The sequence below is a fragment of the Lampetra fluviatilis genome, chromosome 14, assembly GCF_964198595.1.
Source record: "Lampetra fluviatilis chromosome 14, kcLamFluv1.1, whole genome shotgun sequence".
Taxonomy (NCBI): Eukaryota; Metazoa; Chordata; class Hyperoartia; order Petromyzontiformes; family Petromyzontidae; genus Lampetra; species Lampetra fluviatilis.
This window is the reverse complement of record NC_136288.1, coordinates 1210080-1227335: the sequence shown is the minus strand read 5'-3', so window position 1 is coordinate 1227335 and position 17256 is coordinate 1210080.

The window sequence follows — 17256 nt, the reverse complement described above, 5'->3', positions numbered from 1 at the left end:
CAATTAACAACAGCACAAACTCTACACGCCGTGCTAGACCGGGACCAATATCATCGTGAAGTCGCACACGCCGTTAGGCAGCACTAAAGAAGAAGAAGTGTGCGTGTGTGTGCGTGCGTGTGTGCGTGTCCGGCCCACTCGAGCGGCGTGATGAATGGGCGCTATTGGGCTTCGGATCGTTATTCACGGCGAACTGGAAGCGTAGCAACACAACTTCATTACGTGTGCGTGTGCGTGCGTGCATGTGTGTGTACATGTGTGTGTGTGTGCGTGCGGTGTGTGTGCGTGTGTGTGTGTGTGCGTGTGTACGTGATGTGCGTGTGTGCGCGTATGTGCGTGTGTGTGTGCGCGTGTGTGTGCGGTCGATATCCCTGTACCGGTATTAGTATTATTCCTACCAGCCCACCCCGCAGGGTCCTGTTACTGGTAGGAACGAAGTGGACCAGCCTACAATATTCTTAGGTTTTTTCGGTAAAGTCACGTGACTTTACCGAAAAAACCTAAGAATATGAATCATTGCAGTCACGAAAGCTTCAAATCTACAGCCTACAATAGATTATATCGTCCGTCCGTCCGACCGTCCGTCCGTCCGACCGTGTAGCAACATCGCCCCCTACTGCAAACACTTGGCATGACCCTACAAAAACCTTTAGACTCAGTGACGCTTCCCTGGCTAAACAAGTGTAACATTCCCTTATAATTCCCTCAGATAGCTTTTAATTAAAACATTTAAATTAATGAGGCTTTCTTGGCTAAACAAGTGTAACATTCCCTTATAATTCCCTGATATAGCTTTTAATTAAAACTTTTAAATTAAAATTTAACTCACAGCGCCCTAAAGTCTACAGCTAGGCCTAAAGCCTCGAACTACGACTCAAACTCTCCCTTCGTATCGTACCCCCGCGTGTGTGCAAGGGAGTTAATGTTTAACAATGTTACATTCCCTGATGCTTTTAAATAGAAACATTTAAATTTAAAGCTTTTACATAAATAATAAAAACATTTAATTTTAAAATTAACTCACGGCGGTCTAAAGCCTACAGCTAGGCCTAAAGCCTAGAACTAGGCCTCAACCTCTTCCTTCGTATCATACCCCCGCGTGTGTGAAAGGGAGTTAATGTTTTACAATGTTACATTCCCTGATGTTTTTTAAATAGAAACATTTACATTTAAAGCTTTTACATAAATAATTAAAACATTTAAATTACAAATTAACTCACAGCGGCCTAACGCCTACAGCTAGGCCTAAAGCCTAGAACTAGGCCTCACACTCTCCCTTCGTATCGTCCGATTCGGTGTAGCAACATCGCCCCCTACTGCAAACACTTGGCAGGACCCTACAAAAACTTTTATACTCAGTGGGGCTTTCCTGGCTAAACAAGTGTAATAATACATTATGTTTATATTCTTTGGTTATTCGTTCCTACCAGCCCACCCCGCAGGGTCCTGTTTTAATATTTATCATTTTTTATTAATTTGTATCGATTTACGTGACTTTACCCAAAGAGCCAAAGAAAATTACATCAGAAATGTTATTTATTTTGGAGAAATCCGATGAGCGAAAAACTCCCCCCCACACACAGATATCCAAAAGTTACAACAACAAACGATACACACACTAAAAAAACCCGACAGGAGTGCAAAGTATAGGAATGGTACACATTCCACTAGAAGATAAATATACTAAAACTAAATTCATTATTAAGTAAAACCCGTTGAGCTGTTGGGTATTTTTCAGAAGCAGACTGGCCACAAATGATTGCTGGACGAAGTGGCTTATCTTGTGGGAATTTATAGCAGCCAAATAATTGAAATGTATGTTTCTAAATGTGGAGGGAAAACCCGGAGGACCCACAGAAAAAAAAACCACACAAGGCGAAATAGACACGCAAACTCAAAATATGCAGCAGGCTTCAGGGTCAGAGTCGAACCCACGGACCTCCCGTATGCCAGACAAGGGAGATCATATTTCGCCACTGACATTGGGGGGCCCATAATTTGCAGCAGGATTGCATCAACACAAGTAAACGCTGGAACGGTTTCGAAAATCATTGTCTCATCAGCAGTCCGACTTCCTTGAACCAGTCTTGGTCGTCTTGACTCAGCTGCTGAGACACCGTGTGTCGAAACTGGTCCAAAATTTGCCCGTTTTGAATCAATTCTGTTGAAATTACGTGGAGAGACATATAGAGCATATGAAGGAGACATTGTCTGCTTATTAATGTTACTGGTCAGGACAGTACAATAAAGCACTGCACCGTAGAGTAGACAATGCAAATGTGCAGCCCTGCAATTTCGTGCTCACTCCACTGCTGATGGAGGAGACTGGCCTCCACTGGAGGTTGCTCTAGAGAGCCCCTCTAGAGAAAAATAGTGAACCCTCGATATACAGGGCTATTTTCAGGATAGAGTGCCACCGTTATATCATCCAGCAGTGGATATACAACGGATCGTGATGGTGGTGATGTGCAAGTGGTCCCTGGAAATTATGACCTCGTCTTTGGATAAGTAGAGTAGCACAGAAGGAGTGCCAATTCGCTCCTCTTCCCAATATGTATCCGTGTGTACTTGGAATATGTGTCGGTGTTTGGAGAGATTGTGCAGGAATTAACAGGGGTTGTGCGAAAGTTACAGACAGCAGTGATTGTGTTGGTGTATACGTTCCCCTCTGAACAAGCTGTGTTACCTTGTTTATTATTTGTCATCATGATACCTCCTTTGCCAGTATAAAATTATGATTATAGGGTTTTCCCCTTTCTGGCAATAAAACAGGTGTTAAGATCTACACTATGGGAACCTCATTTGCCAGTAAAAATATGATAATTGTTTTTTTACCCTTCTATCTGGCAACAAAACTGACACCTTTTTACAAGGAGTCATGTTTGCATAGACCGCAATACCTGCAGTCATAATACAAACAAAAGACATAACTCTGATAATGTGCACTGTCCTTGAAGTTAGAAGGGTAAAAAACCAATTATCATATTTTTACTGGCAAATGAGGTTCCCATATTGTAGATTCTTGCCCCGAGCTCTCATACTCTGATGGTGCATTGTCTTTGAGTTGTGTGCCTTTTGGCGTCATCTGGTCCAACCCATGTGAGACTAGGCTCTAAGGAAAGCTGTCTCGGGTGTGGACCAATCAACTTCAAGGACAGTGCACATTATCAGAGTTATGTCTTTTGTTTGTATTATGACTGCAGGTATTGCGGTCTATGCAAACATGACTCCTTGTAAAAAGGTGTCAGTTTTGTTGCCAGATAGAAGGGTAAAAAACCAATTATCATATTTTTACTGGCAAATGAGGTTCCCATATTGTAGATGCTTGCCCCGAGCTCTCATACTCTGATGGTGCATTGTCTTTGAGTTGTGCGCCTTTTGGCGTCATCTGGTCCAACCCATGTGAGACTAGGCTCTAAGGAAAGCTGTCTCGGGTGTGGACCAATCAACTTCAAGGACAGTGCACATTATCAGAGTTATGTCTTTTGTTTGTATTATGACTGCAGGTATTGCGGTCTATGCAAACATGACTCCTTGTAAAAAGGTGTCAGTTTTGTTGCCAGATAGAAGGGCTAAAAAACCAATTATCAGGTGTTAAGATGTTAAGACACCAAATTGAAACCTTTGCAAGGAATCATGTTTGCATTTACCACATATACTTGTGGTGAACATGCAACAAAAAAACATGCTATGTGCATTGTCTTTGAAACTGATTGGTCCACACCAGAGACAGCTTTCTTTAGAGCCTAGTCTCAAACAGTGTTAATGAACCCCGTTTGAAGCCAGTCAACAAGACTTTGGAAGTGTCTTAAAAGTGTTGCTTTATTTTCATCAAGAGTCCTGCACGATCACCGACGAATATAATTCAGAGGTATATGTAGATGCACTACTGTACTGTACATACAAAGCAATAAACTGGAGTCCACACTGCTCCATATTTCTATTTTAAGTTCAACACAATTTCCAAATCCCATCCCAGTGGCATGTCGTGCCATGTAGTACCACTCATCCCAGTGTTAATAACGGGACTACGGTGTGTAACTAACGTTACAAAAAGACACCTAAAACGTCAACAAAGTTATGCTATGTTTTTTTGGTGACAGTATTGTATTGGACTCAAACATTGGCGTCTTTTTTTCTGTATTTCTTAAACTGAAAACTATTGCTTGCTTCGTTTATGTGTGATATTTTAAATCTTGCATACATTCACTTTTAAATGTAGAAGAACAAATCCTAGCATTTTAAGCTCTTAATTTGTGCCCATTCACCTACAGAAATTTGAAATTCCCATGATCATATTCACATAATCTGTCCTTTTCACATAACCGCCAATATCTCAGTCCCAAGCGACGCCGGATATGTGACATTATACTGTGAGTATTTGTTTTTTATAAGTATGCCTACACGCAACAGTAGTGCGAGTTAGTAAAGGTCAAACGTTTGGTGTCCTGTTGTCCATGTGAGCTATTTTGAAAGCCAACACCAAACAATTTTTGGAATGAATGGAGCCATGGGGGAGGGGGTAGTGAAATGAGAGTGCTGGTGGTGGTGTCAAGGGATGGTGTTAGAAAAAAGGACCGGCAAAGGACTCCGACAATAATTTCGGAAAGTACTCTACAGCACCTGTGCATGTATTCAATGACGGCGCTGGGAATAAGCAAACCAAACAAAAGCGAAGGGCCCCGAGCAGTTGCAGGTGCCCCAGTTTTACGAGAGAATATCAGCTCAAATTTAAATAATAATAATACCCATAACAAGCTTATTTATGTAAAAAAACCTCCAGTAAATATCATCTCCCTCGTGTTTGCGTCTCTCTTCTATCATCTCACTACATCTCTATTTTGTCTATATCTCTTTTCGTCATCTGACGAGTATAGTATTTAATACATTGACACGGAGACCAACTAAATATATATTTCTGCTTCGGGCTGTCAATGGGCTAGAACCTTCACAGCATATATTCACAGAGGACTGTCTTTTATACAGCACAGCACTTTAATACAATACTGTCGTTCATAACACTGCCCTAAAACTAATATGATAGGCGACGTTTCGGGCAATGGCCCTTCATAGCGGTGAGTTTGGTGTACAACACGACTAATGCAGAATCACAACACAATTGTAGCATCGAAGGTTTGCCACATGGTGGCGGTGTAGAAGAGTTTTCATGGTCTCAGAGCCTCTTGTTTAAATGCAATGGGTTCTTATGCAATTACATTGTTCCATAAATTCATAAGCAGCGCACAATTGATTTTTCTTTCGTTTTTGTTGATTGGGCTTGGATGAAGAAAAGTGAAATACACAGATAAATAAGAGACCACAGCAAACCAATCAATCGGTCATTATTCGAATTTAGATTTGAATTTCGGCGGTGCTGTGTTTTTTTCCTTAATACGGTTTGAGCACGTGTTTAGCGTCATACACTACACCACTGCATTCACTCCGAACAGAGGTCGTCCAAAACAGGCCATCGTTTCAGTGCAGAAAACAATATTTGTTTTATGTTGTAGATGTGGTTGGACATTTTGAGATGTTTAATATATTTGTACAATATTGTATTGATGAGTACATGTATGAATAGACATTGGTAAAATATGGATGTTTTGGCTAAACAACTACAGCACATGTTTAATTTTGGTTGAGTTATTTAGCTTTTTTTTAACTCCCGATGTGCGCATTGGTGTTTGCTGTGTGTATGCACAAGCGCAGATTTCTTCTAAACCTTTATTTTATCGATGGACCAACCTCAGTATACTCTTATATAAGCGCACACCTTTATCTGTGATGAACGCTGCACTTTTCTCCGCAGGGGGCGCTGCAAACCTACGCGCCCCCTGCATGAACGACGGAGGCGCAGGGAAATGTCGTTTTCAATTAAGTCTTCCAGATGTAAAATGATATAAGCTTTTAATGAAGAAATAAAATTATCTAATTCAAAAGATAATACAATTAAAAAATGTTTCATTTTAAAACTTCAAAACGGAGCATCGGGTGCTTGCGTGAATGCGTCGTTCGTGTGCAATTTTTTTGTGACTTTCCTGGCCGAAGGCCGTAAATGGAAGTATATAAATAAGGTCACAAAGCAGCCTTACATAATTCTACCAAGCTACATTCCCACTACAAAACAAATTACTTACATTAATGAAGTCTCGTGCGATAGTTGTGTATGGCATATATCAACATACATGATCCCATATATGTTTTCGAAATTGTGTTGTGTGACCAATTATTTATAGTCTTAACAGTGTAGCATTATCAGGCTAAAGGTTAAAACACTAAATGGGAACGCATTGTGTTCATTAAAGCTCCCATAAGCCATAACATGCATTCATGAAAATTAACATCCGGTGCTGATGAAACGAGCATGACAATGATCGGATGCATAGTGTAACATTAAAATGATGGTTACATGACTTTAATTTATATTTAAAACATAGTAAGTACGACATAACATTTTCTTGTTCAAAATACTACACTGAATGTTCCTGTAAATAAAACCTTAATTCCAGCCGCATTCACAATTATTACAGAGCAACCAACAAGAATTCTGCCTTCATGATGGTTAATTGCACGTTCCCTAACCTTTGGTATACACACAGCATGCAGACGGGCAGACTTTTGCACGGCATTAGCGTAATTGGTTCTGTTACATGTTGTAATTTACAGAGGCTACCACTGTATATAGGCATGGAGCATCGCTGATAGAGCAGCCAGAAATTACAGACTACCATTTGTTTAAAAGCTATTAGAATGCAGCCTGGGGCTGTCGGTTAAGGGTGGAATTGTTTTATGATTAAGCCAGTGTACAGAAAAATGTTATTAAATCCAGTGTATTATGCAGAGTGATGGATAGTGTAAAATGAATACCAGATTAGGCAACCCAGATGTGTTTGTGCCAGGGCAATCATTGCATGGAGACAACAACCAATCAGAAAATAATTTCAGTAATAGGGTGAATTCTACATATCTCACGTAAATGCATTTTGAACCGATATGATGAACATTAATAATTAGTGAGGTTTGCATCCACTATATATATAAAAAGAAAAATGTGCTTCCAGCTAAAATAAGGCAACATCATTTCACACTGAAACATCAACATTTACTAATTTGATTTTACTAAATGCCATTGAGTTTTAAACAAAGTCTGAAAAAGAAATTACCCCATACAAATGTTCAAACATTTCACTCCAGTTCTTAATCGGGCATTGAAATCATGGAAGCAATCTTAGAGGCATTATGGATGATATTTGGCCACTGAGCAAGTAATGCAACATGAACAAGATTGGAGACCACGAACGCTGCTTGCAGTACAACTAGATGTTATACAGTGTACGGGAATTATTTCTCGTTAGAAATACAGTTGTGTAATATTATTTGAATTGTATTTGATCAAAACTGACATTCTTAGTCTGAGCAAAAACCTGACACTTTTTATTTGTTGTTTCTAAGCCCCCAAGGTAGCTTGGTAATCTGCAACCTGTCACTGTGGATTGGGCATGTATTTTGCTCATTCGTATGTGTGTGTGGCTGGTGCAACTGGCAAGTCGCCCCAGTCAGTCAGTTAACCCCGAACAAGTGGGTCTGTCCCATTACCTCCTTCCAGCAATCGGCATCACTTCAGTAACCCCAAAATGCACAAATACAAGGCACATGTGCTACCGTGCCATACATCACTGCTGCCACTTAGTGGCAAATGCCTGCTGTTGTTATATTGTGGGTGGCATAGTTGAAATCGCAGCATGTATGCAGCAGTAAACCGGTATTAAATGTGAACTCAGGACTTGGTATATGTACATCCATGAACACATTAACTTAAGCCATTCCCTTGAAGTGTTATCATTTCCTGAGGTTGTATTTATGTTAAACCCCAATATAGTGCTCATTGTATTCGATGTCGCAAGAAATTTGGAACGTAGGCATGCATATAACAATTCAATTCAACCTTGACTTCTAGATTATCACTATAAATCATTAACCTGAAATGTATGCAAATCACTAAATTTTGTTCATCATTGTATTTTGCAATAATATTTAAATATTATTACTATATGTTGTATATATATACCATGGAGTATGCAGTACCAATAAATGCAATTCTGAAATATGCATATAGCAAACAAGCATTTGTGCTAAAATATGATTACAGTATATGGCAAATCCTCCTGTGTGCTTCTCAATGACATGCCTTATTAATGGGTGTCAATGTTATGTTAATAAGGCATTTACTCCTAATTTATGTGATAATTAGTTTGGGCCTCAGCCTTGCTATGGTAATTGTAAATTCGCAAGGGTGTCGGTTGTCTGAAAAAAAAACGGGGTGACTTGATATGTGTTTTGCTTGGTTATAACTAGATCATTAATCTGTTACCAAAAATCGTACTTCACAGCGTGAGGGATCCAATATTGTGAGATTGACACATTTTTGGTGTAATTTGATGATACAATGTTTAATGACAAACGAGATTTAAGAACATGTCATTGTTATATACAGTTTACTGTAATTTATTTTGCGTGGAATGCAAATGTGTTTTTAGATGGTTTCATCTATACATAAAATATTTGGGCCTAAATTGAGTAAATAGTTGTTTTTATTTGGATAGTGACCTTTCTCCCATCCCTAGTTTGACAAAGGAATGCATGAAACTGAGCTGTATTTTGAAGAGTAGTTCGTGTGGGGTGCTGAAGCAGCACAGTGCGATCAAGTCGATGGATGAATGATATTTGAATTGGCCCTGCCATTCACCAACCTGGACTGACCAGCATGGTGAAGTATGGTCAGTCAGCCAGCTTAACCTACACGAGAAGCCTTCTCTGATGATTTACTTCCCTTAGCGATATCATGAATTGTCCAAATGTTGGTTTGTCATTGTATAAAAAAGCTTTTAATTTTTTTCCGTCTCATTTTACTGTCTTGTTTGTATTGCGTTCATTTTGTTCCGTCTAATCTGGGCAATTTTTTTAGCTGCATGAGCTGGAATGTAACATTAGCATGTCATTTCCATATAATTTGTATAATAAATTCCACACACACATGATTCAATGCATATATATCGTGGGCATAATAATTTGTTTTAATCAGAGAATTGTTATATTCCTTATACATATTGCTTCAAAAAGCAATCGGGATTACAGAAGATGATGGTTATGATGATGCAGCAGTTTTTTTTTTATAACTGATCATTAACCTTGTTTATAGCTCGTGGTCCTTCCATTGGTGTCTGACATTTCAGAAATTTTTAACAATAGCCATAGGATAACTCCTCTTATAAATGTGTCGTCGTGGTGGATGATTATCTGCCTTTCTTACTCCACACATATCCATGAAAATAACTGGGTATGAACGCGGTTAATATGATACATTTCCCACTCTTATCCACAATAAACTTGCAGAAAACTGGAACTCCGTAATGCTGGTGAACTCAATGTACTTATTTTAAATGTGAATGAAACAATATCATTGTGATAATCTATTACATTAGAGAACATATTATTTGGTTTAACATAGACTTTTATGAGCTTTTATTAAAAAAGAGCATTTCAAACTCAGACTTTATATCTCACGTCCTCAAATCACATAGCTATAAATTAAACTCTATCGCATGCATGCATGTACAGTATATGTGTGTACGACATAATTTAATTCATGTTCTGGAGTCAACTGTCAGATAAATGTATGCACTTGTCCAACAATGTTGTGCAACACCATTGCGCTTGTGGCACTTTTATAAATGCCCTATTTGAAAGCCAGCAGCAGAAACATTGGCTGACATTCCACCGTAATTACATGTCCCTGTTTACCGAGTTGGTTGATGTAATAGCGGTTATTGCACCTTTAGCTTGCTCTGTTTGGTCACGTCGAAACCTCTGTGATTATGTAAGGAACCTCACTATATAATGCCCTTAGCAACAGTAATTTTAATTAACCAAAAAATTGGCTTAAATATCTATAAACGTGTTAAAATGAAACATTATTACTCTATAAGTTACAGTCTCAAGATTACCATTTTTATCATGAAATCTTCATAATTTCTATAACACATTGGTTTTAAAATAACAGTTAGAAGTAAAACAATTTTGTCATGACCCTATTTAATCTAATCAGAATGTACCGAAGACCGCAATAGTAAAAGGCACACACATTTTGAAAGTGAATCTTTAACCCAATTGATAGTAGTGTCCATATTGTATTAAAAATAAATGAAAGTGTGTACTCCAGACATTAGAAATGATTTGACTGCCAGATTACGCAAAGGGGTTGGAATGGAAATGGGATTTCATTGCCTTGAGGCTATCTGATACAGAGCGTACAGCAAAGTTATTAAAAGTTTTAATATCCACATGGATAAAATGCAGATTTGCACGGACTAGCTTCATAGACCAGCAATGCACAGTGAAATGGCCCTGACCCCAGTAGAATGGATAATTTAAAAATGAAATGACTCTGGTTATGTGGCAGCAGTAAAAATATATTGAACCAAAATTACAAGTTGTTTGTTTCTTATATCCTCATGGAAAAAACATATCCATATTAATATAATCATTTGGAAATGTTATATACAGTATACATTTAAATGTTCAGTAGATATGTTGTATATATGAACTGGTGTAAGTATACAATGTCTTTGAAATTAATACGTGCATGTAGGATCATGTATTTTTCATTGTCCTTATCACTACAATTTTTCATGTATGCTGGTTTCCAATCACTTTTTTTATTCAAGTATTGTCATTTGGTTGAATAACAGTTATCTAGAAAATCACATGGATGAATACAAATGTTGACATTCTATAACTAATACCTTATCCTACGTAAAACCAGGATAATAAAACTGTGTACGATCTGTATATTGATTCATAATTGTAGTTTTACAAATATAAAATACATTTAAGTCAAAATAATTCCGATGTGATGGATTCCATCCCGTTACAGTCAATGGAAATCAGGACGCTGCTGTAAAAGCAACAAATACGTAATACAAATTAAATGCACTCTTCAACCAAACTGGTTTAAAAGAAAAAAAAATACACAAGAAACGTTTCTAACAATTGACATTATTTTTCATTGCAAAATAAATCATAGTGTGCATCACTAGTAGTCATCGTTAAAGGGAAAATAACCCAATTTTGGAAAATGGGTGGGTTACTCAACTTGCTGGAATAAAAACGGCCCATTGCGATTCACCTAATCTACATTACATTAAGACTTATGATCTGCGGTGATGCGGCAGACGAACACAGCGGATCCTATTATCCACAAGGTGCATGAACCATCACGCAAACTCCGGTCATCCTCGCAGCGGCTTTTGGTGAGCCATCGAACAAAGACGGTCACCACATCTCGCGCGTTTCCAGATGCTCTTCTGCAGCCATCTGGAATTCCTTTCCTTCTGATATTAGGATGCCACATGAGCTACGCACTTTTAAATCTAGATTGAAAACTAATTTCTTCAGAACTTTTTGTGTTTAGTTTGTTGTCCTTCCCCCGCACCTCCGCTTAGCACAGTTGGCTATGTATGGTGCGAATGAAGTTCAACATACATACGTACACACACAGATAAGGTTATCCATACACCAGCATGAAATAAACACAGATAATAGGATGAGGGTTGTTGATAATTCGAGTTTTTTATGCACCCTTTCAGCTCCTGCAGGTAACAGGACCGTGGATAAGAGGAATGTTGCATTTTTTTTTATTTGAGCTCACTGACGAACTGTTTGTTTAATGGAACCTCGTGCTTTGTAACACTGCAGCTGCAATGCTTCTCTGCCTGTACTTTTGGGTTTGCATGCGTTTCTCCGTTAAAGGGTAACAACCCAGAATAAATCCCCACTCCATCTTGCATGCCCGTAAACTATTGTCGCGAGTGACAAGTAAGGTAGAGTGGTTACGGGATAACTCGTCTTCCTACTTGCGACATCTCTTATCCATGTGAGCTGTGGGATACACAAACCCTCCTATGATCAGTTTCCCTCTTCTGCCAATAATGGACAATAATACTCGTCCCCCCCCCCCCACACAGCTCATTGCCGAATAGTCTCCTGCCATGCGGGAATGTTTTACAAGAAGAGGAGTTGGAAGCTGCTAATTCTTCCCCTTACTTGCAATTGTCCGCCCATATTTTCTCGTGGAAAAGTGGAGTGAAATCACAGATAACCTCGTGGACATAGGGACCGCGATATTGATGGCAGGATCACCACAGATAAGAGTTATTTCATTTAAATACATCTCCACGGGCGTTAACTAAGAGACTTGGCGTTGGCTTCAGACACAAAACGAGATTCGACTTAATATGTGAGCATAGGCGTTTTGAATGTTGAGTATTTACAACACAAAAGGTGGCCATGATGTGTTAACTTAGTGTTTGTGTGAGTGATTCGCCATATAACAGTTTTGCACCTTTGCACAATTCAAGGCCGCATAACATCATCACACATAATATACTGCTGATAATATAGAGCTCGCGTGTGTGTTTGTGTGCATGTATGCGACATCAGCAATTACATTCACACAACATTCAATATTTGCTTTCTCCAATTCATCGTACGTTTTTACACATTAAACTCACCCGCATGCTCAAGTGCTTGTGCTTGCAGGAAAAATAAATGTAATACATGCTGTAAAGTTAATGGCATAGTTTTCAATCCAATGCAAAGAGTACGAAACAAAGCAATGCAATGTAACCTATCTTTGTTACTAAACCGCTTCGCAGCTGGTGCGATGACATTGTTGATAATGTTTAATATGCAACTTACGTGGTTGAGTGGTGAAACTCGGCTTTGGTTGTGTTCATGTTCGGCCATTGTACAACATCCCAGTGGAAATGTCTATTTTATTTTCTACTGTGTAAAAGAAATGAAGCGTGGGGCTATAAATCTTGTTATGTAATATAATTATCGCTGCATTTTTCCCGCTCCATATCGTGTGCCAGTTTTTTTTAAAAAGTCGACGGTATCCTTTTGGTAATTTAAACCCTAGTGATTGGCGAGATTTGACACACCGTGGGGATAGCTGCTAATAAACTGCATGCCTTTTGTCATGCCGGTCAGTTCAGGATCCCAGAGTGCAAACGTTCTCTTGTTAATCAATTTAAGCATTTGAAGGATGATGTATCGTGCACGAGTGTACATGGTTATCAAATTGCCTTCTATATAAAGTGTGCATTGAAACGTTTTAATGTGTTTAGCCTGTCAAGAGCATGTGGTTTTCTTTAGCCCTCACCTAAATGAACTTGAACCAGAGGGGGGGGGGGGCTAGTCAGTGAAACCCCTCTAATATCAGTATGCAGAATGTGGTGGCGGTTTTAATACGAATTGAATGTGATCGTGCAACAGAGAGTAATCCATCCATTTAATTATTTAGCCTCCATACAGGACGTAATATATATACTTTGAAAAATGCGGTAAGGTACATTTGTATTACATTTGTATTATGGGTCTAATGATGCATTGATTCGTCGATTAGAATTGAGTCTTACACTTACGGTAGTAGGTATGTGCATCAAATCTTTCGTGTAGGAAACAATTATTTTCACTCCGTATACCCGATACGTAATGGATTCATGTGACCCTAGTTGCCACTAGAGGCCGCTATAAGCCATATAATTAAAGTCTTGCATTGTGACTGCAAATTGTGACTATTCAGTTTTATTGCGACGGGAGGCACTTTTTAATATTTTTTAAAAATCTGAATATCATTTGTTTATGAAACAAAACAAATATATAGTAAATGGAATAGTACATTTGTAAAACATCTGTAAATGATATACTATCGATGCTATCGCAATTGTTATGTCAGCGATACATTCAATAACCCCATTCGTAAACCCCATGACTAAAATAATTGTCATCTCATTACAGTATTATTGCAGTTTTAATTAGACACTTTACAAGCTAAAATGTGCCACGTTGAAGCTCTTGTATCAACATATTTCATCACACTGTATCTAGAATTTGGTGGTAAACGTGGCCCAGACTCTTGTAAATATGAAAATACAAAATTAACATCAGTTAAAATGTACACAAGCGCATGTATAAAAGAATAAGATGCAGTGGGCTGTATTTTAAATGAACGAAGTGGGATTATTATACTATTTTCATTTTAAATGTGCGAGTATTTTGTTCAGGTAATAAGTAAATGTGATTCAAAACGTTGATAATGTTTACCATTCCCTCAGGGCTATAGGTGTGTCTGAAAAAAACACATGCATTAGTGGACTGAGAGTAGTCATTAAATATAGTGTGCGATTCTAAGGTCTGAAATTAAAAGATAAAATTACACTTCGGTCATTAATTACCTCTGTTCACTTAGGACTCGCACTGACATTTTGTAATGCAACATGTTCAACAGAGCGTGCTTTTGTGCCAGATTGGAATGTGTTAATGTGAAAAATGTTAACGATATTCTTGGAGTATACATTAATATAATTGATTGTTAAACGAAGATAAGGGGTGCAGCATGTGCAACAGTAAAATCTGAAGCTCAACATCAGATTACACTGGTGAAGACAACACTACACTAGATCAATCCACGTGCATTGTATATCACCTGATTCATATTGTGAAATAAAGCGTTTTAGCATGTCCAGAAAACTTTACGGCAGAGTAGGGGAAATCCGCTAAACACCTGCTTCCATGTGTTCCTTCAGCGAGTCTGTCTTTAGTGACGTTCCATTGAGCCTCTTTTACCGACTTCATGAGCTGCCGTTTCTCTCTTCCCACTAGATGGCAAGATTGCTCCACTTTCTGTTCCACGCATGGGCGCTTTTCATCAGGCATCCTTCAGAGCCGGCAACAGGATATTACTCAGGATGGCTGAACTAATGGTTTTTCCCTTTAATATTGGGCACTTCCCATTTACTTAATATCCTCTTCCTCTCGCTCCACGCTCCCTCTTTTAAATTCCCCTGACGCTCGAAGGCATGGAAATAAACTTCATATGAGATTAATTCAACCAATTAATTAAGGAGGAAAGGATTAAATGACTTGCAGGCCCTGCTGTGTTTTGTTAGCGTGACTGTTACCAATTATAAGGGAGCGCTTGCTGCTAGGGAGCCGGTCCGCTTCCGCTCATCGTGCTCGGCCCTGTGTGTGTGTAATCAGGTGCACCCCACTAAATGGGAGTCCACGTATCCCTTAACCCTGCCCTCTTTCCCAAGGCAAAGGGCCCCAGTGAGTTGGCCGTGCGCTCTGCGATGTCTGCTCGCGCCGTCGCCGCACCGTGGCCCACAGACACGGGTTTGCTGCCAGAGCCGTTTACATTTCCGTTCGGTCGTCGCTGGCCCACTTGTGCGTTTTTTGGGCCTTGTGCTCAGCAACCGTGATACACGCAAAAATAATAATAATAATATCGCGAGTTGGGAACGGCACCTTCATATTAAATGTTGGCATCGCACACAGGCGATGGATTGCTGGTTATAGAAATTTGACCTACTATTTACTACACTTTCACACATTCCTCCCTCCCACCACAATATAAATATATACATTGCAAATAGAGTAAAGACTGTAGATTAAAACTGCCTCCTGGGTAAGAAAGAGAAAATGCTATCCGCGTGTGAAGATTTGAGACAGTTGAGCATTAAAAGGTACGTTGCATTTTATTTTATTTCAGTTTATCTGTAAATACGAGTCTTGTGCTGTAATTTGTGGGTCTTCAATAGACAGTTGATGTTTGTGAAAAAAAAATACAACTGCAGGATAATATTTTGGTAGTTATTTAAATGCTAGTGATATTTACTTTATGCAAAAAAACAAATACATTTATATTTGAAGAGAATACCAAGTAAAACCAAAACTTTACTTTTGGCATTTGTGAAAAACAAAGATTAATTCTGATACCAATATTTCAGGACTTAACTTCTCTTGGAAAATTTGCTGGGCCCCCATTAACAACCTCTGCCCCGGCCTTCCCCAACTCTGGCTGAAATTAAGCCCTGCCATACACAGGTAGTATGTTTGAGTAAAATACGTTTTGGTATTCTATCACGTGCAATAATGTCTTGTGCCTAAGGAAGGTTCATATAGAAAACCAGCGTGCTGTGGAAGGTCATTGCTGAACTGCGGCTGTTGTCAAAGGACAGTGGTCAATACAGCACTTGGGTGGCATATAATGATAATAATGTGTGTATGTATGTCTGTTGAACTTCTTTTGCACCATATGTAGCCAACCCTGCTAATCGGAGGTGCAGGGGGGACAGACAACAAACTTAGCATAAAAATCAGTTGTAAAGAAATGCGTTTAAAGTGGAGATTTAAAAGTGCATTGCTCCCAGTGGCTTCCTAATATCGGAGGGCAGAGCGTTCCAGACGGCCGCCGCAGCCCATCTGAAAGCGCATAATGCGATGACCGTATGTTTGAGTAAAGCACATTTTGGTATTTTTTTTTAAGTGCAATAATGTCTCGCGTCTAACAAAGGTTCATACACAAGACCGGCATATTGTGAAATGACAGTGGTCAATCCAGCGCTCGGGTGGAGTACAATTATTATAATAATAATGCAGCCAGGTGTTCCAGACGGTGCCATGTCTTTAGCCCGTGAAATTGTCACAGGGAAAAATGACACCGGCGCCAAAAGCGCGTTATGAATGCACGTCAAGCTAAACGCGAGCCATTTCACGGCCGTGGCCCATTCTAAAGCTGGGGTACTGATAATTATTTGACCACAAATAATCGTTTTTTTTGTTGCATCAAGGGTGTCTGTTTTAGAATAAATAATTTGCCTCGAGGCAGGGGAGTTGGTGGACGTTGAGTACCAACAAAGTATTTATTTGGGGGGTGGAGGGGGGGCAAGAGGCTATATATGCCTCTCTTTGCTTGCGTTCTGTTGCCCAGCCACCTCCCACCCGCCTGGTTGTGTCCATAGATGTCGGCGTTACAAAGGACTGGAAGCACTTGGGGGATGGTGGATGGGGGAAGGGAGGGGAGGAAGGTATTGCAAGCAGTGTTGAGGTCATGTTTATGTGGTACATTTTTTGGATGTTTCCGAGATTCCCGCCACTCTGGCTCCGCTGCTTATTGGCGAAGTAAAGAAACGCTCGAAGGAGGTTGGTTCAAGTTGAACTTTTTTTCTTCTTGTTTTATGTTTTGTGGTCTCCTGCATATCCTGACAGCTGGCTCTGATTAGAGTGATTGACAGAGTGGCGTCTTAATGGGATTTTGGGCCCCCCCCCCCTTTTTGTGTTGGCTAGGACCATTCCGCTTCTACGGGATCATAAAAAACGTCTTTGCTCAATCTTCAGCTGTAATTGGTTAAA